The 26529-nt window shown below is 45.0% G+C and overlaps 1 protein-coding gene across 3 annotated transcripts in view; it reads right to left on the bottom strand.

Moving 5' to 3' along the window:
• The window catches only part of ATXN1 (ataxin 1), a 447406-nt gene that overhangs the window by 223624 nt on the left and 197253 nt on the right, over positions 1–26529 (bottom strand). For all 3 annotated transcript variants that reach the window (XM_075314725.1, XM_075314727.1, XM_075314726.1), the window contains exon 3: positions 5075–5145. The gene's annotated coding sequence lies outside the window, so the exon portion shown is untranslated. The remainder of the gene's footprint in view (positions 1–5074; positions 5146–26529) is intronic.

Below are 26529 nucleotides of genomic sequence, written 5' to 3'. Positions count from 1 at the left end.
TGTTCTCCTATTTGAATCCCCTATGAAGAGTTGCATCATTGGCTCCTCAAAACCACTCTCAAATGATCTGAAAACAAAGATTATTCAATATAGTTGTTCAGGGGAAGGATACAGAGATTTAAACTGTCAGTTTCCACTGTGAGGAACATAGTAAGGAAATGGAAGAACACAGGTACAGTTCTTGTTAAGCCCAGAAGTGGCAGGCCAAGAAAAATATGAGAAAGGCAGAGAAGAAGAATGAAGAGAACAGTCAAGGAGAATCCACAGACCACCTCCAAAGACCTGCAGCTTCATCTTGCTGCAGATGGTGTCAATGTGCATTGATCAACAATACAGCGCACGTTGCACAAGGAGAAGCTGTATGGGAGAGTGATGTGAAAGAAGACGTTTCTGAAAGCACGCCACAAACAGATTCGCCTGAGGTATGCAAAAGCACATTTGGACAAGCCAGTTACATTTTGGAAGAAGGTCCTGTGGACTGATGAAACAAAGATTGAGTTGTTTGGTCATACAAAAAGGTGTTATGCATGGAGGCAAAAAAACACGGCATTCCAAGAAAAGCACTTGCTACCCACAGTAAAATTTGTTTTTCAACATTAGTCCTAAATAGAACCGCACTTCAATATAATATGAACAACAACTTTGAACGTGTGTACATGTTCAAAAAAGGAAGTGACAATATAAGAAATATTAAAATCAGTTTTTATTGAAAATAAAGATTAAAATCATACAAAAAATATACTGAAAAAACAGCAAGGAGAATGCTAGATGATAAATATAATATTAAGGGTCATGGACAGAGCATGACATTTTATTATTCCATAATAATCCCGTATATATATTTCATGGGAATTCTTAAATTTAAACAAATAAATACGGTAATTACCACCTGTATTAGACATATCTGACCAAAAAATGTCAGGCCAAATTGCCTCAAGACAGAAATTTTTTGACTAATGCAATTAAAGTGCCAATGTGCTAAAGGGGAGGGGAAGTATAAGCTACAAAAATGGATGTAATAAATAGTTCATATAAATAATTAAATAATTGGTATCAAAACTATCCAAGCAATAATTTAAACAGCCATCCTATAAGGTGCAGCCCTCCTCAGCCTCATCGTACAGACACATAATAGCAATTTCAAAAGCATGACATTTTGGAAAATATATTTACCAGTTTGTATAGGTGGTGTAACCAACAGTCTACGGCCCCTCACTCCGACACGTGTTTCGCTTGATTGCTTTATCAAGGAGCGTAAGTAAAATTTGGTGGAGGTTCCATCATGCTTTGGGGCTGTGTGGCCAATGCCGGCACTGGGAATCTTGTTAAAGTTGAGGGTCGCATAGATTCAACTCAGTATCAGCAGATTCTTGACAATAATGTGCAAGAATCAGTGACGAAATTGAAGTTACGGAAGGGATGGATATTTCAGCAAGACAATGATCCAAAACACCGCTCCAAATCTACTCAGGCATTCAAGCAGAGGAACAATTACAATGTTCTGGAATGGCCATCCCAGTCCCCAGACCTGAATATCATTGAACATCTGTGGGATGATTTGAAGCGTGCTGTCCATGCTCGGCGACCATCAAACTTAACTGAACTGGAATTGTTTTGTAAACAGGAATGGTCAAATATATATTCATCCAGGATCCAGGAACTCATTAAAAGCTACAGGAAGCGACAAGAGGCTGTTATTTTTGCAAAAGGAGGATCTACAAAATATTAATGTCACTTTTATGTTGAGGTACCCATACTTTTGCACCGGTCAAATTTTGTTTCAATGCGAATTGCACATTTTCTGTTAGTACAATAAATCTCATTTCAATCCAGAAATATTACTCAGTCCATCAGTTATTAGATATATGAAACTGAAATAGCTGTTGCAAAAACCCAAATTGTTATAAAGAAAAAAGGTTAACATTAATAGGGGTGCCCAAACTTTTTCATATGACTGTATATAAGGCTTCAGACTGGTGATATGCTACAATAGGATTAAATAAGTTCTGTAAAATATAGAAAAAAACATGGCTTGTGTACTGGTAATATTCATGCACTTACTGAGCATTTATACCTTCACACAAATATAATTTTTATGGAACCCAATAAAAAGTTAAAGATTTAGGCTGTGGAGATAAAATAAGAGACAGAGGGGCACTCCTATTGTGACACCTGGTGGTCCAGAAAAAAGTACATGTAACTATGGTTGGTTCCCCTGCTTACAAGCTTTGGCGCCCGATAAATACCGCTGCACCCTTTCTTCTCCTAAGATTTAGGCTGTGACATTTTATGAGTTACCGGTACTCCATTTTTCTTAACTCCTGCTTTTTCTTATCTTTTCAGGATATACAGCTGTCTTCCCTAGATTTTTCTCATGCTGCATGTTTGCTCAAGAATGCACTACCGTGTCCAATTTAGAAAACATTCACTATTCCTAATTTAAAAAAAAAAACACTCTTTGACAGAGGCTTGTAAATTCATGAATACATTACTCTCTTACCAATATTTATCTACCTGTCTTCTAACTCAGCATATTCAGAAACGTTTCGCTTTTCATTCCCCACTCCTGTACTTGCTCTTACTCTCTACTTGCAGAGATAATGGCTTGGTGGTTGGCTCGAAATAAAGTCCCTATTTTAACAACCAGTGCTATTAGCAATGAAAGATAGTCATCTCTCGCTCTGGATAACCACAGATGTCTATTTCTAACTGAAATAAATGGTGAGGATTGACTACACCTGACTGCAAGACTCATGATCGATCATTTTTGACCTGGGGATCTTGAACAAATAATCGCACAAATTGGACTACCATATTCTAAATAATCCTCATTCTATGTTGTGTTAAACAGGTTAAAAAAATCAAAATATGCAACACTAACACTGTAATAACATTGTAAGAGCTACAAATTGCACCGTAATCCACACGTTCAACGCTAAGAATGGCATACATACATATATAAGTGTTATCATAACCATCTGAAAAGCACACTTAGGTAGACAACACATTCATATTCAGTGTTTCAGCTTTGTGTTTTTCAGCATTCATGAATGTGGAATGTCAGACTAATGATAAAATAAAGAGATAAAAGAATAAAGATACAGAAACATAAAAAGCATAGCCCAGTGTTCAGAATAACCTCCGCGCTAGTCACACTACATATGGACTTGGTTAACGCAAAGACAATTAGGTGCCGTCAGGTTCTAAGAGTTGCGAAGCTTTTCAAATACTGTGCTTAACTTATTTTGTATTACCCAGGCTCACTTCACGGCACACTATGGTGCACATTCAGAATCTCCCCAACTTTGTGCTCGTAGACATTATTTGACCAACTTGTTAGGTGAGTATGTGTCATGGTCCAGCAGTCACAACTGTATTGAATACAATGCATCCGTACTGATTTTGATACAGTCCCATTCACGTCAGTACACAAAAAGGAGCAAAGTACTGATAACTTTACTTAACTTTTATGTTGACAAAAACTCTACTGGGTTCACACATAGCAACACAGCAGCGATGACGACGGGCGACCTGACCTTATCAGGATCGCTGCTGTGTCGTTACATGGTCGCTGGTGAGCTGTCAAACAGGCAGATCTCACCAGCGACCAGTGACCAGCCCCCAGCCAGCAGTGACGGGTGGAAGCGGTGCTGCGCTTGGTAACTAAGGTAAATATTGGGTAACCAAGGGCTTGGTTACCCGATATTTACATTGGTTACCAGCGCACACCGCTTAGCGCTGGCTCCCTGCACACCAGAGTACACATCGGGTTAATAAGCAAACCCTTGCTTATTTACCTGATGTGTACTCTGGCGTGCAGGGATCAGGGAGCCGGCAGCACAGGCAGCGTGAGAGCGGCGGACGCTGGTAACGAAGGTAAATATCGGGTAACCAAGGAAAGGGCTTCCCTTGGTTACCCGATTTTTACCTTGGTTACAGCTTACCGCAGGCTGCCAGACACCGGCTCCCTGCTCGCTTCAGTTCGTCGCTCTTTCGCTGTCACACACAGCGATGTGTGCTTCACAGCAGGAGAGCAACGAGCAAAAAGTTAAGCAGGACATTCAACAACGAGCGGCGACCTTACAGCAGGGGCCAGCTCGTTGCTGGATGTCACACACAGAGACAGCGACGGGACGTCGCTGCTACATCACAGAAAATGGTGACGTAGCAGCGACGTCGTTGTCGCCGTCGCTGTGTGTGACACCATCTTAAAATGTAATAATCTGTGAGAATAAAATTATATCTAAAAGTTGAAGTAGGCTGCCTATTACTAGAGTACCGGACTATTTATTTTACACTCATAAAATGCAATTCCAATAAAATACAACTCATGAATCAAAAGATCCAGTCTATTATAGTCAGTCAGTGACTATGAAATTTGAGAATTTAGTCTGCTTTTTTAGGCCCCTTCACACTTCCGTGGTAAAAATGCATGTTTTTCATGGTCTGTGGTGTGGGTGCGTATGTGTGTATGTGTTCCGTGTGACAGCGTGTGCTGTCAGTGTGCTCTCCGTGTGCTATATGTGAAAGCACATGGACAGCAGGAACTTCCATACGCACCTGTCCCCGCCGCAGCGGTCTCTGGAGCTGCTGTTCCTGGGTCTGCGGTGCAGTGAATACGCATGAGCATAATGAGCAGGCCCGGAAGGAAGTGATAGCAGCATTGTAGACAGCAGGGCTGAAGACAGGTGAGCATAGAAAATCATTTTATTTCAAAAACACGTGTTTTCTCCGGTACAAGTCACACTGATGTCACACAGATCACATCAGTGTGTGGTCCGTGTGACACCCGTGCTGCCAGAGAAAAATAGACTTGTCATTGTACGGAGCACAAGGACACGCATATGCTCCACACGTCCATGAGACAAAAGGGATGTATGCACAGACCCATTGATTTTCATGGGTCTGTCTATGTCCGTGTCTCCAGTGCATATGAAAATGAACATCATACGTACCGGAATCACTGATGTGTGAAGGGGGACTTACATCTTTGATTCCCTGCTTTGCCTTAAGTATGGTCAGATCATTTTGCAAACAAAATGCACCAGAAAATATTTCAGGGGATTACACTTACCAGTCTCTGTATTCTTGGCATCACTGTGAATATGTAATTTACGAGGCTTGTCTTCCACCATTGTCACGAGACTGTAAAACATGAAATAAACCTTGGCTTTAGTTGCTTTAATATGCAATGCATAAAAATAAGACAAAAGAAGTGAATCCATCTTAGCCAATATAATCTACCCAACCAGTATAATTGTGAGGGGCTGAAGACTGAGGTTTCATAGATGGGTATAAATGAATGTTGATTTTATTGCGTTATTACATATATAAATTGCTTTTAGGTTAGACAAAGGGACCAAGTGTGTGTAAAGCCCTATATCAACCAATGGACCACTGGAACGTCTCATAGTCAAATTCAGCATATAATGTTACTAATATTTCAGACACTTCTTGGCTCTTCTTTCAAATATATGATAACAAAAATAATTACGGTATATATACTGTATATATAAAAGACAATTTTCATGTGAATGGATTTTAAGCCAAAATACTTGTTCTTTTGATTCTGTAAGCAGTTTGCACAGATTTAAGAAATATGCTACGATAATCCACAATTCTGATGCTATCCTTACCTTGTACCTCCATAGTTTACATAGATTTACACTATATGGACAAATTGAGACGCACTTGAATTCAGGTATCTTATTCAGTCCTATTGCTACTGATGTATAAAATCCAGCCCTTGCCATGCAGTCTGCCTTTACTAACATTAGTGAAAGAATGGCTTGTTCTATAGAGCTCATTGAATTTGACAGTAGCGGTGTAGTAGGATGACACTGTCGGTTTGCAAAATTTCTTCCATCCTATAAATTCCATGATCAACTGCAAGTGGTATTATAGAAAAGGAGAAGAGTTTATCAAGCATAGCACCACAGACCACGTGAAGCGTCAAAGCAGGTCGCCAAGGATTGAGGCGCATAGTGTATAAAAGTCGCCTCAATTACTGCAGAGTTACAAACCTCCTCATGCATTAAAATCAGCACAAATGCTATATTGTGAAAACATGATGAACATCATGGTGACTAAAAAAAGAGAACACCCATCCTACTTAGTTTTGCATTCACTCATGAAGGTTTTGAAGTCTGTCCAGTGGTCACAGTATAGTAAGTGGGTGTTTTTTATATGTATGTAGCACACAGTAGAAATGTCTCATGATAATGGCCACAATTTAGGTGCGGTTGGCTAAATATCGATATGTATATTAGTACTGTACAGCAAGCATAAAATAGATAAGAATCTGCATCATTCCATCGTGACATGATTGTGTTCGGAAATCCTTGTGTCCCTATAAAATACCATTGATAGAGCATCTTTTCATATAAATACAGATTACACTATTTCTCTCTTATTCCTCCTGTATACAGTATATATAAGCAAACTGATAATAGACAACTTCTGTAGAGAAATGACATAGTAATGTCCTGATGATCATTTATGATTACATTTCTGAGGAAAAACTAAGGCATGACACAATGCAGATTTTTAAGCAAAGGTGCTCAGTGATTGTTCTGTTATGGGGAAATGTGCGTTGTGAATATCGTATGGGAGACTTGGTTTAAGGTCCGATTAATTGTAGCCATCTGGTCTAGTGTCAGAGTTGACTTTAGTGAAAATGTAGATTTCATAGTGTTTAACACTAGAACTACTGAGGAAGTCATTTTGACTACTTTGCACCATGTATTTCTATATAGGTGTCACGAGTCCAGTAGTTCTAGTGTTAAGGTTGAAGGTAGACTTAAGTCCATCAAGTTCAACCCATCACCTAACCTAACATGTTGATCCATAGGAAAGCAAAAAACCTCATGTGGCAGATGTGTCGCCCTGGGCAAGCCAGGGGACACAGGTCACACACCACCACACCCTACATCCCAGTCAGGAACACCAAAGCTAACCAGAAATCCTTGTTGCCTTCCTCCAGAGGCTGATGATTCACACCAGGGGGTGGGCCAGGCGGTTGGCTCCGCCCACCGAGGAGTTCACAGCTCTGGAGGCGGGAGAAACCAGGCAGATAGCTCAGGGAGGAGCAGGAGTGAGGAGCTAGGTGGAGGAGTAAACAAGTAGTGAAAGTAGAAAGAAGTAAAGTGGTAAAGGAGGAAAGCAAGAGTGGTGACAGAGAGAAAGGCTGAAGGGTCCAGCTGTGTGTAGGACCAGGTCAGCAAAGTCAGCAACGGCGGTGACTGTCTGGAGGGGGACCGTGTGGAAGTTCCTGGAAGGACCGCGGACGGGTAGTGGCCCGGCGGTCTGGAGCAGTGTACCGAAGGACAGTCAGCACCAGGGCAGGGGCCTCTCGGACCCTGGCAAGGCTAGGAGTCGCCATAATTTGCCAAATCCGTCAGTGAAGGGGACGTAGATCCCCCAACAACCAAGTCCCGATTGAAGGCAACAGCCCAACCAGAGTAGGAGAGACACCGCCACCGCCAAGGCACCAGTTTCTCAGGGCCAGCGCCTGTGGGCAAAGAGTAGAGCTCCTCCGGCCCAGCTTGAAGCCGGGGAGCGGGTTACCGGTGGGAACCCATCGCTACCAACATAGAACAAAGGTGCAAGGAAAAGGGACATCACCGTCACCTACTGGGAGAGCAAGTGCAGCCGTCCGTGGGAACCGTCTTTCCAGCCGTCTGGTTTACCGTAAAACTGTGTCAACTTCTCAGGCTGAGTGAGTACCACAGTGCCGCAAGGCACAGCGCTGCCCCCCGCGTCCCTGCGCCCACCAGGCCCTGCATCTTCCGTCTCATCACTGGGCCCCGGGATCACCAACCCCTACCCACGGGGGGGCAACACAACACCTGGCTGCTCCGCATCACCATCCCCGGGATCCCCATATTGAGCAGCGGTGGTGAAATCACCACAACCGTGGGTGGCGTCACGGACAATAAACACTTCCCACACCCAACAAACCCCTTTCACTCACGGGCGAGGAGTGCCGCTCGAGAAACCCCCGGGATCCGGCCCACCGCTCGAGCCACCACTGAGCAGCAGCCGCCGGACCCGAGCAGAAGGGGTGAGCGTAGTGTGCTGACACCCTCCTCCCCGCCCGCGACAACTTGGCGTCACGAACAGGATCTTACCGCTCTGCCGTCTGGGTGAGGTGCGCCTTGTTACCGCCGGAGGTATCCGGCAGAAAAATTTCAGAAGCCGCCATCTTTGACGCGAAAAGTTCCCGCTCGAGCGTCTTCTCGAGTAGTAGAGGCGCGAAGGCCAAAACCCCGCCCCGAGAGAGGAGGGGCCGGAAAGAGCTAAGGGGGACGCGATGGCGGCTGGACGCATGTAGCTGTAGCTATAAAAGCAGGGACGCCAGGACTCTGCAAACATACCGTTCCTGGAAGAAGAAGCCATCATGTGGATGCCGTCCCGCGACACCGTAGCCCCCGCGCCTGGAACCGCGGCGTGGGTGGAAATCCGAACCGCGCAGCTCTACCAACGGCTGCAGGTCAGGATGCAGCTCCTCATGGAGGAGTGGGAGACCGACATGGCGGATGTTATAGCCACCGTGCGGAGACGCGAGGAGGAAGAGGAGAAAGGGAGGGTGAGTGACCCACGTCCCGATGCCCTGGAAGGGCCGGTCATCGCGGCTGCGGGGCCCGGTCCAAGCCCTCTCCCCCCGTTGCCTCCCTCGCCACCCGTCTCGGAGGCCGTGACCCCGCCACTAGGCCTGCTACCACCGCAACCGGTAGCAATACCCAGCGTCCCCGCCCAGGCGGACCGACCTGTAGCCGGAGCCCGCAGTAAACCGGAGGTGTTACCGTGGAAGATTCCGAAGGTTGAACCGGAGGCATCCCCTGAAAAATCCCCCGAGCCGGAGCCGCTGACCCGCTCCGAGCCGAAGGCCCAGCAGCGGAAAGCCCCTATGCCCATCCCCCACACCTCGGCTGAGGTAGCGCCGGGTTGTTGCTGCAAGGCAGCGCCCAAGGCCAAGACACCGCGGGACATGCCGCCCAGATTCCTGACAGTGGGCAACGTCCAGGATGTCCCGCGGGGCCCGACCCGTGCGCCGGCGCTGGCGGCAGCGCCGTATTGGGATAGGGAGCCGGTACCGCTGGGCCTGGAGATCGCTGAGAGGGAACGGAAGAAGGCCGAGCTGGTGGCCAGAGCGATAAGGGAGAAGGAGAATCTCCGCAGGCCACGTTCCGTGTCCGGGGACCGCTGTACGAGGGGCAGGTGAGGCGGTTTGATGTCCGCCGGGGCTACGGGTTCATCTACGAGCCGGGCCTGGAGGCCGAAGTGTTTGTAGCCCGGCGGGATGTGAATGCCCACCTGCCTGAGGAGCATCCCGGCCGCAACCTAATGTCGGGAGACCTTGTTCGGTACACCCAACACTGCGGAGAGAGGGGGTGGTTTGCCCTGGATGTGAAGCTACGGGGCAGCCAGGAAAGCCGAGTGGGTCCGGCACCCCCTCCCTCTGATGAAGCTGAATGCCTGGAGTAGGGCAGCGGAGCACCGTTGTCCAGTCCCCATTGGGACCACCATTTTGTTTGTTGTTGAAAAGTTTGAAAAGTTCTGAAAATGATGAAAAATGATTACCGAAGTTTAACCTGATTATCTGTGTGATTTGCAACCGGCCGTTGCCGGCACCGTTGTCCCTGTGGGGACCGTTTAAAAGTTGTTTTGCATGGAGGACTATCCATGGACAAGCCCGTGAACTTGCAGGGCAACCACAAACGTTAGTGGCTTGTAAATAAGTTGTTTACCGTTACCGTTTTCCGCAATACCGTCTCCGGAGAGGCAGGTTGGAGGGAGGGCCCTGAGCAGAGCAGGCTGGGGCCCAGCCACCAAAGGAACTGGTGGCTACCCTCTGGAGGGAAGGACAGATCCCGCTCGGGTACCGTGTGCTGGACTGTGGGTCAAGGGGTGCTGCCTGGGCTTTAGGGGCAGCATCAGGGCCAGGTTGCTTGGGTGGGAGAGAGCGGAAACCGTTACCGTAAACCGTTATGCAACGTTTAAGAAATGTGCCTCCCGTTAAGGGAAGAGTTATTAAAAATGTACATATGTTATTATTTTACCATGTTATCTTTTACAGAAAAATAAAACCGGTGTTGGACGGCAGCCCGCGGACGGTATGCATTTTGCTAAGGGGGAATGTGTCGCCCTGGGCAAGCCAGGGGACACAGGTCACACACCACCACACCCTACATCCCAGTCAGGAACACCAAAGCTAACCAGAAATCCTTGTTGCCTTCCTCCAGAGGCTGATGATTCACACCAGGGGGTGGGCCAGGCGGTTGGCTCCGCCCACCGAGGAGTTCACAGCTCTGGAGGCGGGAGAAACCAGGCAGATAGCTCAGGGAGGAGCAGGAGTGAGGAGCTAAGTGGAGGAGTAAACAAGTAGTGAAAGTAGAAAGAAGTAAAGTGGTAAAGGAGGAAAGCAAGAGTGGTGACAGAGAGAAAGCCTGAAGGGTCCAGCTGTGTGTAGGACCAGGTCAGCAAGGTCAGCAACGGCGGTGACTGTCTGGAGGGGGACCGTGTGGAAGTTCCTGGAAGGACCGCGGACGGGTAGTGGCCCGGCGGTCTGGAGCAGTGTACCGAAGGACAGTCAGCACCAGGGCAGGGGCCTCTCGGACCCTGGCAAGGCTAGGAGTCGCCATAATTTGCCAAATCCGTCAGTGAAGGGGACGTAGATCCCCCAACAACCAAGTCCCGATTGAAGGCAACAGCCCAACCAGAGTAGGAGAGACACCGCCACCGCCAAGGCACCAGTCTCTCAGGGCCAGCGCCTACGGGCAAAGAGTAGAGCTCCTCCGGCCCAGCTTGAAGCCGGGGAGCGGGTTACCGGTGGGAACCCATCGCTACCAACATAGAACAAAGGTGCAAGGAAAAGGGACATCACCGTCACCTACTGGGAGAGCAAGTGCAGCCGTCCGTGGGAACCGTCTTTCCAGCCGTGTGGTTTACCGTAAAACTGTGTCAACTTCTCAGGCTGAGTGAGTACCACAGTGCCGCAAGGCACAGCGCTGCCCCCCGCGTCCCTGCGCCCACCAGGCCCTGCATCTCCCGTCTCGTCACTGGGCCCCGGGATCACCAACCCCTACCCACGGGGGGGCAACACAACACCTGGCTGCTCCGCATCACCATCCCCGGGATCCCCATATTGAGCAGCGGTGGTGAAATCACCACAACCGTGGGTGGCGTCACGGACAATAAACACTTCCCACACCCAACAAACCCCTTTCACTCACGGGCGAGGAGTGCCGCTCGAGAAACCCCCGGGATCCGGCCCACCGCTCGAGCCACCACTGAGCAGCAGCCGCCGGACCCGAGCAGAAGGGGTGAGCGTAGTGTGCTGACACCCTCCTCCCCGCCCGCGACACAGACAGTAAGTGCCACATTAAGGGAATAAAATTCCTTCCCATCTCCACATATGGTAATCAGATTACGTCCCTGGATTAACATCCAATCACAGAATCTAGTGCACATAACTAGTAATATTATATTTTTTAAGAAAGGTATCCAGGCCTCTCTTAAGTAGTGATAATATACATTTCTGGGGGTCTGAGTGCTGGAACATGGACCAATTGGGAGAATGGGGAACTTTTAATCCAAAAGGGACATCTGAATACCAGCTAGAATGGAGCGGCAATGCACATACTAATTTTACATAAAACAATTTTTATTATTATTTTGCATTTTATGCATCAAGGTGTAGTCAAATTACGTTTACCTCTACAATTAGAATATGATCCTGGTAAGTTCCACCACATAAGCAGAATTTATACGGTTCATTCATGCTGCCTATGCAAAAAGGATGCGTAATTGGCAAATACAATGGGATGGGTCATCACTAGTGAAGAGTGAGCACTACCATGCTCGGGTGCTCGATAAGAGCAGTTGGGTGCTGGGAAGGGCACGAGTCAAGTACCTGAGTATAATGGAAGTCAGTTGGGAACTTGAGCTTTTTTTTTGGAAGATTTCCAGGAAAACTGCTCAATTCACCCATTGACTTCCATTATTCTTGGATGCTCAACCAAGCACAAAACTGCTCTTAACGAGTATCGATCACTCAAACATGGTAGTGCTCACTCATCACTAATTATAACTTTTCTTATCTTTATAAAACAGCATAATATTCTGAGCTATTCCATGCATATAAATACAGCAACAATTCTTTTACAATGTCTCCCACTGTGAAACAATTCCACTGATTGCTTATGCTGTGACATACATGAGTCCGAAATCAGAGGCATTTAAGTCGTGAAACACTCTTGACTTAGGGGTGCTTCACACATAGCGAGATCGCTACCGAAATCGCTGCTACGGCACGGTTTTGGTGACGCAACAGTGACATCATTAGCGATCTCGCTGTGTGTGACACTGAGCAGCGATCTGGCCCCTGCTGCGAGATCGCTGCTCGTTACACACAGCCCTGGTTCGTTTTCTTCAAAGGCGCTCTCCCGCTGTGACACACAGATCGCTGTGTGTGACAGCGAGAGAGCGACGAAATGAAGCGAGCAGGGAGCAGGAGCCGGCGTCTGGCAGCTGCGGTAAGCTGTAACCAGGGTAAACATCGGGTAACCAAGGTGGTTACCCGATATTTACCTTAGTTACCAGCCTCCGCAGCTCTCACGCTGCCTGTGCTGCCGGCTCCGGCTCTCTGCACATGTAGCTGCAGTACACATCGGGTTAATTAACCCGATGTGTACTGTAGCTAGGAGAGCAAGGAGCCAGCGCTAAGCAGTGTGCGCGGCTCCCTGCTGTCGCGGTTATGATCGGTGCTTCGGCTGCTGTGTTTGACAGCTAAGCAGTGATCATAACAGCGACTTACAAGGTCGCTGTTACGTCACAGAAAATGGTGACGTAACAGCGACCTCGTTGTCGCTGTCGCTTAGTGTGAACCAGCCCTTAAGGTTAAACCCTAGATGAAAGGCCAAAAATAAAGTGAACAAAGCCTAAATTGACATATAGACAAATCATACAGGATATCTATTTGCATTCAGTTATTTTGATTACATTCACTTTTAAATCAGTGTTACATATACAATTGTAGTAAATGATCATTCCTGTGCACCACTCCATCAACTCCGTGCTGTCTTGGGGCAACTCTATACTATATTGCCAGTAAGTCCAATAAGAAATGTCCAAACCACTGAATATATTCTTCAGTAAGATTCTTTCTTATTCAAAACGTACATGTGATAAAAAATGTGCAATGTTTCGGCCTTTATCTAGCCATAAATAGAATGAAAACATACATTCTGTTTCAATTTATGCTCCATTTAAATTTAAAGAGCACCAACTTGAACCCTCTAAAATTAAATACGGTACTTTAATAATAAATATTAAAAACAGTAATCAAAATAGTAAAGTGTTGTGCATAGTGAACACACATGGATGCTGCGATAGTGGTACCTCCCGGTGGGGACGTTTGTGCAGTGGATGCCTCTGTACAAGGCTGAATGATCCAGGTAATAAACAGGGCAATGATGGGCTCACCCCTCACTGTTCCCTACCTGAGAAGGAGGCTACACGCTAGAAATAGTGGTGCCCCCGCTCCATGTCGACTATCCCTGGCTGCCCCTACCTACCCACTGATAAAGGTATCCATCACTATATAGCCAATTATTAAGTAATTATGTGCTGGTGAAAATAGCAAAAATTAAATTGTTAAAATAAGCAAAATAAGCAAGGTGCAAATGCTGCCATTCAATATGTACAGTATGCATTAATATCAATAGATGTCATATAACAATCCCATATTAGCCTATGATACTTAGCATTACAGGTCTTCAAACACAAAACACAATCCAAATGCGTCCCCCCCCCGTATGTTTTGGGGGTTCATTATTGGAGTTTTTGATAGAGAGACCATGAATGAGTCCCAGAAGGTAAAAACAGCAAGTAAGATTGTGGTTGTGTAGTAACGAAGCACACTCAGAGGTCCACCAGTATAGTAAGGGGCCCTTTGCACACTACGACATCGCAAGCCGATGCTTGCGATGCCGAGCGCGATAGTCCCCGCCCCCGTCGCAGCAGCGATATCTTGTGATTGCTGCCGTAGCGAACATTATCGCTACGGCAGCTTCACATGCACTCACCTGCCCTGCGATGTCGCTCTGGCCGGCAAACTGCCTCCTTATTAAGGGGGCGGGTCATGCGGCGTTATAGCGACATCACACGGCAGGCGGCCAATAGAAACGGAGGGGCGGAGCTGAGCGGGACGTAAACATCCCGCCCACCTCTGTCCTTCCGCATAGCTGGCGTGAGCCGCAAGACGCAGGTAAGGTAATGTTCCTCGCTCCTGTGGCTTCACACACAGCGATGTGTGCTGCCGCAGGAACGAGGAACAACATCGTAACATCGGTCCTTCCGAAATTATGGAAATGACTCACGCTACACCGATGATACGATTTGGACGTTTGTGCGCTCCTTAATCGTATAAAAAATGATTTACACACTGCGATATCAACTGCGACGCCGGATATGCATCACTTTCGATTTGACCCCACCGACATCACAGCTGCAATGTCATAGTGTGCAAAGTGCCCCCTAGTGTCATATAATAATGACCACCGAAACCCGGATGGAGTCACTGTGCAGCACAGTGGCCCACACCGTATGCTGTGCGGTCCATCAATGACCTCTGCGTGTGCTTCCTACCACTATCGCAGTATCCATGTGTGTTCACTTTGCACAACACTTTACTATTTTGAATACTGTTTTTAATATTTATTAATAAAGTATTTAATTTCAGAGGGTTCAGGTTGGTGGTGCTCCATGTAATTACCTCTAGCATATTATCAGTTTTGGGTTGGTCCATTTCAATTTATGGCTGGATAAAGGACATTTGTGGTCAATGTCCTAACGTGGCCCTAATGTGGCCATATGTCCGAGGCCTGACAGAAGAAAACAGTATATAACAAAAGGCGCCTTTATGAACACTATATTACGGCATTGCTATACATCCATTCCCTAATATATGAGTTTCAATGTGGAGTTCACGTTAAAGCTTTTTGATGTGAATCCAACAATTAAAAAAAGACAATTTAATAACATTAAACTACCGTATTTTATTTAGCAGGAAACTACATTGTGACATTTTTTCTCATCTTGAAACATGTTGTCCCCAATGTGCAAACCCTGACAGACACACGGCAACCATACTTAGCGGTATGACCTGCTAACTGAAGAAATAAGCTACAAAAAGCCGTATATTGGTTGTAAGTGGGATGAAATGCAAGTACAGAGAGTTTCAGGTACTATGTTTATAGCAGTAAGTCATCCTGCGTTATTTTTGGTGTAAACCACTGTAAGTTATATGACTAATACATCTTAACCTTCATATTGATGAAGATGAATCCATCCTAGACAGGCCTCCTACACCAGCCTCGCCACAAAACAAAGCTTTGCATCCTGGGTGAGGCTCGGTTCACATCTAGGTTGGCGTCTAATAGAAGCATCCTTCATAGAGTTCATCATTTTTAACAAACAAAATGGTGCAGCATGCTAAACTGAGAGATACCATGATGGAGGCCCAATAATTATTGGTATTCATTAGGTGTCCATCAGGTGACAATCTGCATCTTCCATGTATTTTGATTTCTTCCTAAATATGAAGAACAAATCAGGACGCCTAATGCAAATGTGAACACAGCCTAAAGGCCACTTTACACACAGCGACATCGCTAGCGATGTTGCTCGTGAAGGAACCCGCCCCCGTCGTTTGTGTGTCACGAGCAAATCACTGCCCGTGGCGCACAATATCGCTAGCACTCGTCACACATACTTACCTTCCTTGTGATGTCGCTGTGGGCGACAAACAGCCTCTTTTCTAAGGGGGCGTTTCGTGCGGCGTCACAGCGACGTCACGCGGCTGGCGTCCAATCGAAGCAGAGGGGCGGAGAGCAGCCGCATGAAAGTCACGCCCACCTCGTTGCCGGAGGACGCAGGTACGGTGTTGTTCGTCATTCCAGGGGTGCCACACGTAGTGATGTGTGCTGCCTCAGGAACAACAAACAACCTGCGTCCAGCACCAAAACGATATTTGGGAAATGGACGACGGGTCAACAATCAACGATTTGGTAAGTATTTTGCATCGTTAGCGGTCGCTCGTAGCTGTCACACGCAACGACGTCGCTAACGAGGCCGGATGTGTATCACGAATTTCGTGACCCCAACGACATCTCGTTAGCGATGTAGTTGCGTGTAACAGGGCCTTTAGGCTAGGGTCACACGACAATACAAAAGAATCGGTCTGATATTTAGAAAAGTCGGACGATTTTTTTTTTTGTCACTTGTCATCCACGGACAATACATTTTTTTCTCAGAAGGTTTAATGATTTACTTGAGCATGTGTTAGTGTCCTAAGCTACTGAATGGTAATGTATCCGCACTGTGGCATCCGGTTTCTTTCTTGCACCCATAGACTTCAATGGGTGAGTCTGGACCAGACTGTAGCATGCTAGGATTTCTGTCTTACGCCAAATTGGTATGAGGAAAAAAAAGATTATCATCAGTGCCTCATTGAATAACTTTGGTCGGAGTGCTAACCAATAAGAAATCTGATAGCACTCTTCTGATTTCTATTGTGGTGTGAATCTGTCTCCAGGTTTTTGCTATCTGAAAGCACATGGTGTAGGGTCAGAGACCCTGATTTCAGGGATGTACGACTTGCTGGGTTGCGTGCTGCAGTTTTGATACAATCACTGTTTAATCTGCTACAGATCTACTAGTTCTCTGAATGCAGGGTTCTATAACCCCATCTACACTACTGAATAGCAGGTTTCTTTGTATACTGTGCATAGACAGAAAGTAGCCAATTAGTGGTAGGGTTATACAGAGCTCATAAATATGGAGAAATAAATGGCAAAAGATTTACAGTCCTTTACGGCTAGTCTCAGGATGACAAAACAGTGATTTTATAAAATTCTACAGCAAGCAGCCCAGTAAGCGCTAAATTACTGGGATTATAGACTTTGTCTCTACATCGTGCTACTCTCAGATTAAAGGGAATCTGTCACCAGGTTTTTGCTCCTGCATCTGAGAGCAGTATATTGTAGAGACAGAGACCCTGATTCCAGTGATGTGTCACTTACTGAGCTGTTTGCTGACATTTTGATAAAATCAACGTTTTCTCTGCTGTAAAAACATGTTGGATGAATCCCTTTAAACTTATCAGTTGATTGTAACCCGTTTAGATGCCATAGTCAATAGGGACCAGACTATCAAGGGTGTTAGACTGAAGAAAGGGGCTCCTTGTGTAACCCTGATACAATAAGTGAAACCCTGATACAATCAATAGGCTGACATAGCAGCCTGGTTCTAAGGAATTCCTAAGGGCAGCTAAAGACAACCGTATAACGTAGATCACTGAAATCAGTGGATTACTGAAAGACTAATGCTTTGGTATACAGTTTTACAAAAGCGTTAAATAGTCATATAGTCATACCCTTGAGTCACTAAAAACTAAAATTATAGCTTCTAAAAATGTTTTAAAAAAAAAAACAAAAAAAATTTTTTTTACACCTAAGTTACATTTTTTTTGCACGTGTTAGAAAAAAACGCATAAATGGTACTACCGCATTTGCATTGATGAAAATGGGGATTGTCATGTTATTTAAGATACACCTTCTTTAAAGAATGTAAAAAATTAAATTCACCCCTCCCAAAAAATACAAATCTTAAAAGTTGCTCAATAAATTATATTTAATAAAAAAATAGTTGTATTAAAAAATAGGAGGGGCCCCGCTACAAATAAGTGGGCTACGCACATACGTCTACATTGACAGATAAAGCAAAACGTTATGGCACTGCGAATGTGGCAACATATAAATTATATTTTATATTTTACATGAAAAAATAATTAATGGCACCGAGCCATGGATTTTATGTTGAAGGTGAACCACAGGGATTAACAATGCAAAAAATGACTCGCATAGCTGTTTTACTTCTATGCACTCATACAGAAAAGAACAGAAGTTAATTAATTAAGTTATATGTATCCTAATTGGTGGCATTACAAAATACAATTTATGCCGCAAAAACAAGCAAAAAAACCCCATACAACTTCATAGACAAAAAAGAAAAGTAGTGACAATAAACTACTTTTTGTGCAGGTGAAAGGATTTAAGCTGAAGTCAGATACCTGCCAAAAGGTTGTTGCTGAATATTAATCCTGTCAGGTTCAAAGTTTATTCAGAGATTACGAGAAAGCTGACTTTAAGTGGGAAGGAATCCGGCCATTCGACTTACCTCAATTACACCGGCAAAAACAGACGTATAAGTGCCAATCTGAAGGTGAAAGAGCGAAGGCTTCCCATTTGTGTCAAGAAGCACTTAATATTTACGTCAGTGTCAGTCAAAAAAGAAGAAGTGAGGACACTCGGATATTACGACACTTTGTACAGGAAAAATAAGGTAATAACAAAAACAAAAAACGGCAGTAATAATATAATAAAAAGATCTTTTATTACATGGTGTCATTCACAAAGCATTGATTGCTCTCAGTGAGAGAAACAAAATTAAAATTTTGTAGTTATGATACCTTTTAATGGCTAACTAAAATAAAAATAAAATATGATGTTATAAAGCAAGCTTTCGAGACATCTCGGGTCTCTTCATCAGGCTTGGTATGACAAAATATCTGAGGAAACACAAATATATACACACAAAACAGGGCAGAGCGATGCATAGTAAAAGGACATTTAAATAAACAAACACTGAACTTGGAAAGTGAATCCTTAATTAGCTTTCATTAGTGGTGTGAGTTTTATTGTCCCAATATCCATGTAGGATCAGAGGCCTGGTGCCCTCGTAGTCTCTGGAGATGACCTCTCAGATTTTGTAATGAGTCATAAATCCTTCTGAGAGGTTGAGTCCTGTGTCCACAGAGTTAAACATTGTGATGAATTTGTATTCCCAGACCCTGCGATGGCTCTGTGATCTGAAGTTGCCTTTTAATATGACAACTTTCATGTGGTTTATGTTGTGTCCTGGAGCACAGAAATGTTTGGCCACAGGTAAATGGATTTTTTGTCTGTAATTGTGTGCCGGTGAGATCTCATTCTTGCTCTCAGTCTCTGTCCTGTTTCTCCAACATAGAGGCCCCCAATAGGACATATAGTGCACAGGATTAAGTTTATTTTTTATTTTAGTTAGCCATTAAAAGGTATCACAACTACAACATTTTAATTTTGTTTCTCTCACTGAGAGCAATCAATCATTTTTCAACTGGCTAACACGGTACCAAAACTTTTTCTTTTCACAAAGCATTGAAACAGCATCAAACGAGTCATTAAATTCAACCCATTCTTTTTTACTTCTAGCATTACTTAGGAAATAGAAATATAGAAATTATAGAAAAATTAAAAAAAAAACCATCCAAAGACACTCTATAGGACAATACCTTTTGTACTGGCCAGGAAAGCAGTACTTTGTACAGGACACTTTACTAGATCACTCACAACCTCATGGTCCATTGGTTTCCATGCAGGACTTGGTGAAGAGGACTTCTAACCTCAGTGATGTATTGTTCTTTTTATCACTAAAAATAACCAAGAACTTATACATCGCAGATTAACATAAAATTTATTTTGGGATGGGATATATTTGTTGTCCGACAAGATGGCGACATAGTTTTTGAGGCCAATAGGGCATATCATAAGACTTTGCCTTCATGAGCCAAAGGGGAGAAGCATTAGAGATAGGCCTCGGTTCCACTTTCGTTTTGCATGGACAAGTTCAATCGGAAAAAACATTGGATTGCTTTCATTCTAGTGCAAAACTATGGGGCAGTGTCCATCTGCGATTGATTTCTCATGCCATATTGGTATGAGAAATGAATCGCAGCATGCTGCGTTTGGCAGCGAGTCTTGGCTCACATGCACCCATATAAGTCTACGAGTGCGTGTGAGACATCGCACTGCACTTGCATGTCATCCGACTGCAGTGTAATATACGCAGAGACAGACAGGGGAGGAGAGGGAGAAAGTGCTCCCCTCTCTTCTCCGCAGCTGTGATCCGATTGGAAGATCAGATCACAGTCGCATGACCCTCAGCTGACACCCGCAGCAGAGGGTCATTAGCTCTCGCATCGGAAGCTATACGCAATTGGAACTGAGGCCACAGTGTGACTCCCGATCTAAGAGGAACAGATTCCTTAAAGGCCGCTTTACACGCTGCGATATCATAACCGATATCGCTAGCGTGCGTATCCGCCCCCATCGGTTATGCGACACGGGCAAATCGCTGCCCGTGGCGCCCAACATCGCACGGACCCGTCATACTACTTACCTGCCTACCGATGTCGCTGTGACCGGCGAACCGCCTCCTTTCTAAGGGGGCGGTTCGTTCGGCGTCACAGCGACGTCACAGCAGCGTCACTGAACCGCCGCCCATTAGAAGCGGAGGGGCGGAGATGAGCAGGACGTAACATCCCGCCCACCTCCTTCCTTCCTCATTGCTGGCGGGACGCAGGTGAGGAGAGGTTCCTCGTTCCTGTGGCGTCACATGTAGCGATGTGTGCTGCCGCAGGAATGAGGAACAAAATCGCTACTGCAGCAGCAACGATAATTGGGAAGAGGGGGCATGTCACCGATTAGCGATTTTGAACGTTTTTGCGATGATTCGAAATCGCTAATAGGTGTCACACGCAACGACATCGCTTACGCGGCCGGATGTGCGTCACAAATTCCGTGACCCCAACGAGATCGCTTGAGCGATGTTGCAGCGTGTAAAGCTGCCTTTAGTATCCATCTAAGTGCATGTGTACACTATACTTTTTTCAGGCAGACTCTGCGTTTCAGAAAATGCTTAAAAAAATGAGCATTTGCATTTCTATATAAAAATGAGTTGTTGTGCATGTGTTCAGTCTGCATGCTTCTAAAAATGCTATATGGTTAAAAGAATTGCCATGTCCATTTGTTAAGCGTTCTTCACCCACAAGACGTTCTGTACTTTACAATAAAAGTCAATGGGAATGCTCAAAAGATGCCTGGAAGTCTTTTGAAGCATTTTGCCATTGTTTTTGTACACCCCCCCCCCCCCAAAAAAACCCCCAAAAAACAGCGTTTTTTTCATTATTCAATGTAGTAAAAAAAATGATTGTAAAACAAAAGGAAGGGTATGTGCAAAATGCCCCATAAATTGCACATCGTGCACAGCAATGTCGGAATGACTTTCCTGTGAACGAATCTTCTTATTACTACTTTTAACCACTTCAAGGTTTGAAATCTGTTCATTCTTCCTAGTGGAAGGCGCCCGCTCTCTATACTTGACAGAGTAGGCCAGAGTCACACTTGCGAGTGCCTCGCGTATAACTCGCGTGAGTCTCTCATTGCATCACCCGTCATAGCCGCACACTCACCGGACAGGAGCGTCTCAGCTGCATAGAGATACATGCAACCGACCCGCTCCTGTTAGGAGAATTTGAGTCTGTGCCGGGTGATTCAATGAGAGACTCGCGCGAGTTACACGCATGTGTGACTCTGGCCATAGAGTGAAACCCACCGGTGCAAGAACGCTGGTGAAGCTGCCTCAGGAAACTAACTGTTAGTGTTTTCCTGAAGGAGCTTCATATGGGAAAATTCAGACGCTGCGCCAAGGTCTGAATAATTCCATATTCACACACCCTAAGGCTATGTGCCCACGGGACAACGTACCTGCGGACTTTGCAGCGGAAAACCTGCAGATTTATCTGAAGTTTCCAGTTAAATCCGCAAGTTCTAGCAAGTACAGACACTCCCCATGTTACCCTATAGGATTTGGGGAGTGGTGTATCAATGGTGTGGTATCTGCAGCTGCGGAAAATGCTGCGGATTTTCCGCAGCCGTACGTAACTGCATGTCAATTATTCATGCGGAAATATCTGCGGAATTCCCGCTTCTCCACTATGGAGATACAGGGCGGGAATTCCGCAGGAATTCTGCACAAAATCGGCATTGTTTCCGCAGGTTTACCACAACAACTCCGCAGAAATACTGCAGCAATAGATAGCTGCAGATTCCGTGGAGCAGCTGCGGTAAACCTGCGGACAGACCTGCGGCAAAGTCCATGGGTATGTTGTCCCGTGGGCACATAGCCTTAGGATATGGGCACAGAGAGTCTATTTTCCGAGTATTTGGTGCAGAAACTGGTTATGTACATCCAGAGTTCTACAATGAGTTTTTGAAGCAGAGACTGAGCAGAAAATGTACTCCAAATCTAAAAGTGGTTCAAAAACTTTGAGTTATCACTCAGTTTCTGCTCCAAAAATTCAACAGAAAGATTTTGTATATACATATTCAGTGAGCGGAAATTTTCCAAATTCTCCAATAAATTTAAAACTTGGAGGTTTTGCTCAGTTTCCGCTACAAAAACTCTGCAAAAATGTATGCACAAAGCCTAATTTTTTTAAGTTTTCAGCTTTTGTGGAGGATCTTGAGAGTTACTGATCCATTTTCACTCAGTGGCAATTAGCACATGGAGTATTTTGAACAGTTTTTGAAGCAGAAACTGAGAGTACAATCTTCAATTCCTCCTCAAAAAATGAAAAACCCCTCAAAAACTTGGACGTTCTAGTCAACCAGCCAAAAGACTCCATGTGCACGTACCTTAAAAAGACATTACAAAAAAACATGGAAAAAAACCCTCTAAAAACTTTGACAGCCAAACCATAGAAAAAAAAAGGAAATGCCTGAAAGAAATGACACAAAATGCATTTTGGGAAGGAAAAAAAACCTGAAGCACCTTTTGTTTGAAAGGCTCGGCAGGTTGGCCTGAGTTTAAAATGTCAGAGTCTTGTAGGAGTTTTAGGCCCTGTGCGCACGATTTACCGCAGATATTGTCGCGGATTTGGCGCAGAATTGCTGCAGAAAATGTGTCTAACATTGCTGCAGTCATTCCCCAGCAAATCCTATGGGTTTGAAAAAATGCTGTTTGCAGTCTGCGTTTTTTCATACCTGCGTATTTACCTGTGGATTTTCTGCTGCGGAATTAATGAGCATGTCACTTCTTTTCCCCAGGCACCTGCGTTTTTTGCCATGGATAATGGTAAAAACCGCGGGGACCAATTTGCAGAAAATCTGCGGTAAATCCACGGTAAAACCGCAGTAAACCATGGCAAATCGCCGCAAAAATGTGGGTGTGGTTTTACCGCAGTTTTTACGGCGGGTGCGGGATTCTTTCAATCCGTCCGTTTTTTTCTTTAGAAAAAGGCACTTTCTAGTGCGTACATAGCCTAATGCGGGCGTCACACAGTACAATATATCGGGCGATATGTCGTCGGGGCCACGTCGTTAGTGACGCACATACGGCATCGCCAGACATATCGTACCGTGTGACACCTCTGAACGACTGTGAACAAGCAAAAATACTTACCTTATCATTGCTCGTTGACACGTCGTTCATTTTCAAAAAGTCGTTTCTTCCTCTGTGCTCCAGTTGTTCGTCGTTCCTGAGGCAGCACACATCGCTCCGTGTGACACCACGGGAACGATGAACACAGCTTACCTGCGTCCCGCCGGCAATGCGGAAGGAAGTAGGTGAGCAGGATGTTTACGTCCCGCTCATCTCCGCCCCTCCGCTTCTATTGGGCGGCCGCTGTGTGACGTCGCTGTGACTCCAAACGTCCCTCTCTGTTCAGGAAGAGGATGCTCGCCGCCCACAGCGAGGTCATCCGGCAGGTAAGTACGTGTGACAGGGATAAACGACTTTGTGCGCCACGGGCAACAAATTGCCCGTGATGAACAAATGACGGGGACAGGTGCGATTGCTTATGCGATCGCACGATTTATCGTCCCATGTGACGCCCGCATTAGAGAAACTGACTATATGTTAAAAATTCTGTTTTTTCCAGGAGTTCAAAAGCCACAGATTTTCAAGCAAAAAATACTTCAGGAAACTCCTTTTTTATTGGAGAGGTCTTTTGGAGAAGATATTATTTTACTAAAGTATTTCCTGAAGTGGCATGGGAGAGATTTTGAAGAGTTTTTGTTTCTTTAAGAGTATTTTCTGCCTTTGATTGGTCAGTGTGTAATTTGAGATGATTCCTTCAGGAATTGCTTCAAATTAGTGATATGCACTTTCTTTTGTCCCACCAAACATTTTTTAAATCCTCTTCTGAAATTTTTTTTTAAAAAACTGCTCATTTCAGTAGTTTAGCTGACTTTCCACGGGACTGAGCTGGAAGTGTATTCCAAGAGTTTTTGAATTTCCACTTCAAAAACTCCAGAAAAAACCATTGGTATAAACATATCATACCATCGTTTTAAATTTTTATTTCATAAATCAATAGTACACATGAAGATAAAAAACTTTGTGATATTTCTAATCAGGTAAATTTGCTTCTTTCTGTGCCAGAATTGATCAGTCATTATCAAAATTTTCAGTTCTGAGGTAAAATCTCAGTTGTTACTGATGAGATTCTATGTAGATAGAAGAGGAGCGGACCTCTGCAGTATAGGTCTTCCCTCTGCCGCTAGCTCCACCTTCTGCCTCTAGCTCCTCCCACCATCATAGAATCTCATCAGCACTAACTGCCATCTCCTATCTCAGTAATGAATGAAATCACTGAATACAGATTTTCCCTCAGAATTGAGAATATTGATAATGACTGATTAATTCTGGCAATGAAAGAAGCAAATTTGTCTGATAAGATATATTACTAAGTTTTTTTTATTTTCATGAATACTATTGATTTATGAAATAAAAATTAAAACGATGATTATACTTTAAGAGATAATGTTGAAGGCTTGAAAAGTAACTAATATTGCCACAATTTTTACACAAACTTATGGTGCAAATAAAACCAGAAACAGGTGGTGACGTTTGACCAAAGATTCTAAAGATGCACCAAATTTGTCATTTGATAAATTTAGTGCATTTTAAGACAGTCCAATTTAAATTCAAGTTTTTAAAAATTAGAGAATTTTTGTAATTGTGCTCCAGTTTTTTCCTTATAATTGCCTTCACTTGAAACACATCCAAAGAAAAAATATCTGAGGCAGTGGCTGGAGGTTAAAACATTTTGCTGGATTACGGTTTACGCACATGGCGTCATTTAGGCCCCCTTCACATGTCAGTGAAAACCACACATGTTTTTCACTAACGTGATAAAGGTGTGTGTGTCCCTCCGTGTGCCATGATTTTGGCACATGTGTGTTCTCCATGTGCTATCCATGATAATGCACGAAGATCAAGCCCTTAGGCGGGCTTTACACGTTGTGACATTGGTAACGATATATCGTCGGGGTCACGTCGTTAGTGGCGCACATCCGGCGCCATTACCGACATTGCAGCGTGTAAACGCTAGGAGTGATGATCACCAATCGCAAAAACGTCAAAAATCGTTGATCGGTGACACGTCGTTCCTTTTCATAATATCGTTATTGCTACCGGTACGATGTTGTTCATTGGTCCTGCGGCAGCACACATCGCTGTGTGTGACACCGCAGGAATGAGGACCCTCACCTTACCTGCCTCCACCGACAATGCGGAAGGAAGGAGGTGGGCGGGATGTTACGTCCCGCTCATCTCCGCCCCTATTGGCCGGCCGCTTAGTGACGTCGCGGAGACATCGCTGTGATGCCGAATGCACCTCCCCCTTGAAGGAGGGATTGTTCGGCAGTCACAGAGACGTCTCCGACCAGGTATGTGCATGTGAAGCTGCCGTCGCTACGGCAGCAATAATGTTCGCTACGGCCGCAATCACCACATATCGCATATGCGACGGGGGCGGGTGCTATCACGCTCGACATCGCTAGCAATTGATAGCGATGTTGCAGCGTGTAAAGCCCGCCTTATACTCACCTGTCCATGCCACTGCTCTCCGTGGTGCTGGAGTCTCACCGCTGCTGTTCCTTCCAGGTCGGCGTCACAGTGCATATGTATGAGCATAATTAGCCGACCGGGAAGCAGTGACAGCAGCGGCTGAAGAGAGCAGAGATAGAGACGGGTGAATTTAAAAAGATTTTATTTTTAATGTACGTGTTTTTTACTACATGTTACACGAATCACACCATAGTGTGGTCCGTGGTACATCAGTGATGCCGGAGGAAAACGGACATGTCTCCGTGAGGAGCACATGGACACACATGTGCGCCTCACGGAAACATGTCAGTGAGAAATCACTAATTTTTGCGCAGACCCATTGATTTTAATGGGTCTGCGTATGTCCGTGATTCTGGTACGTATAAAAACTGTCATATACGTACCAGAAGCACTGACGTGTGAAGGAGGCCTTAGGCTATGTGCGCACGCTTTGAATTTACCGCGGATTTTTACCGCAGATTTGCTGCAGAAAATGTGTCTAACATTTCTGCAGTCATTCCCCAGCAAAAACCTATGGGAATAAAAAAATGCTGTGTGGACACTGCATTTTTTTATACCTGCGGACTTACCCGCGGAATTTCCACTGCGGAATTAATGTTCATGTCACTTCTTTTCTACAGTTACCTATGTTTTTTGCCATAGATAATGGTAAAAAACAGCAGGGAACAACCCACGGAAAAACCCCGGCAAAACCGCGGCAAATCACGGGAAAACTGCCGATGCGGTTTTACCGCG

The sequence above is a fragment of the Anomaloglossus baeobatrachus genome, chromosome 6 (genome assembly GCF_048569485.1).
Source record: "Anomaloglossus baeobatrachus isolate aAnoBae1 chromosome 6, aAnoBae1.hap1, whole genome shotgun sequence".
NCBI lineage: Eukaryota > Metazoa > Chordata > Amphibia > Anura > Aromobatidae > Anomaloglossus > Anomaloglossus baeobatrachus.
Note: the sequence above shows the minus strand (reverse complement) of the source record. Positions and strands in the feature narration are given on the sequence as shown.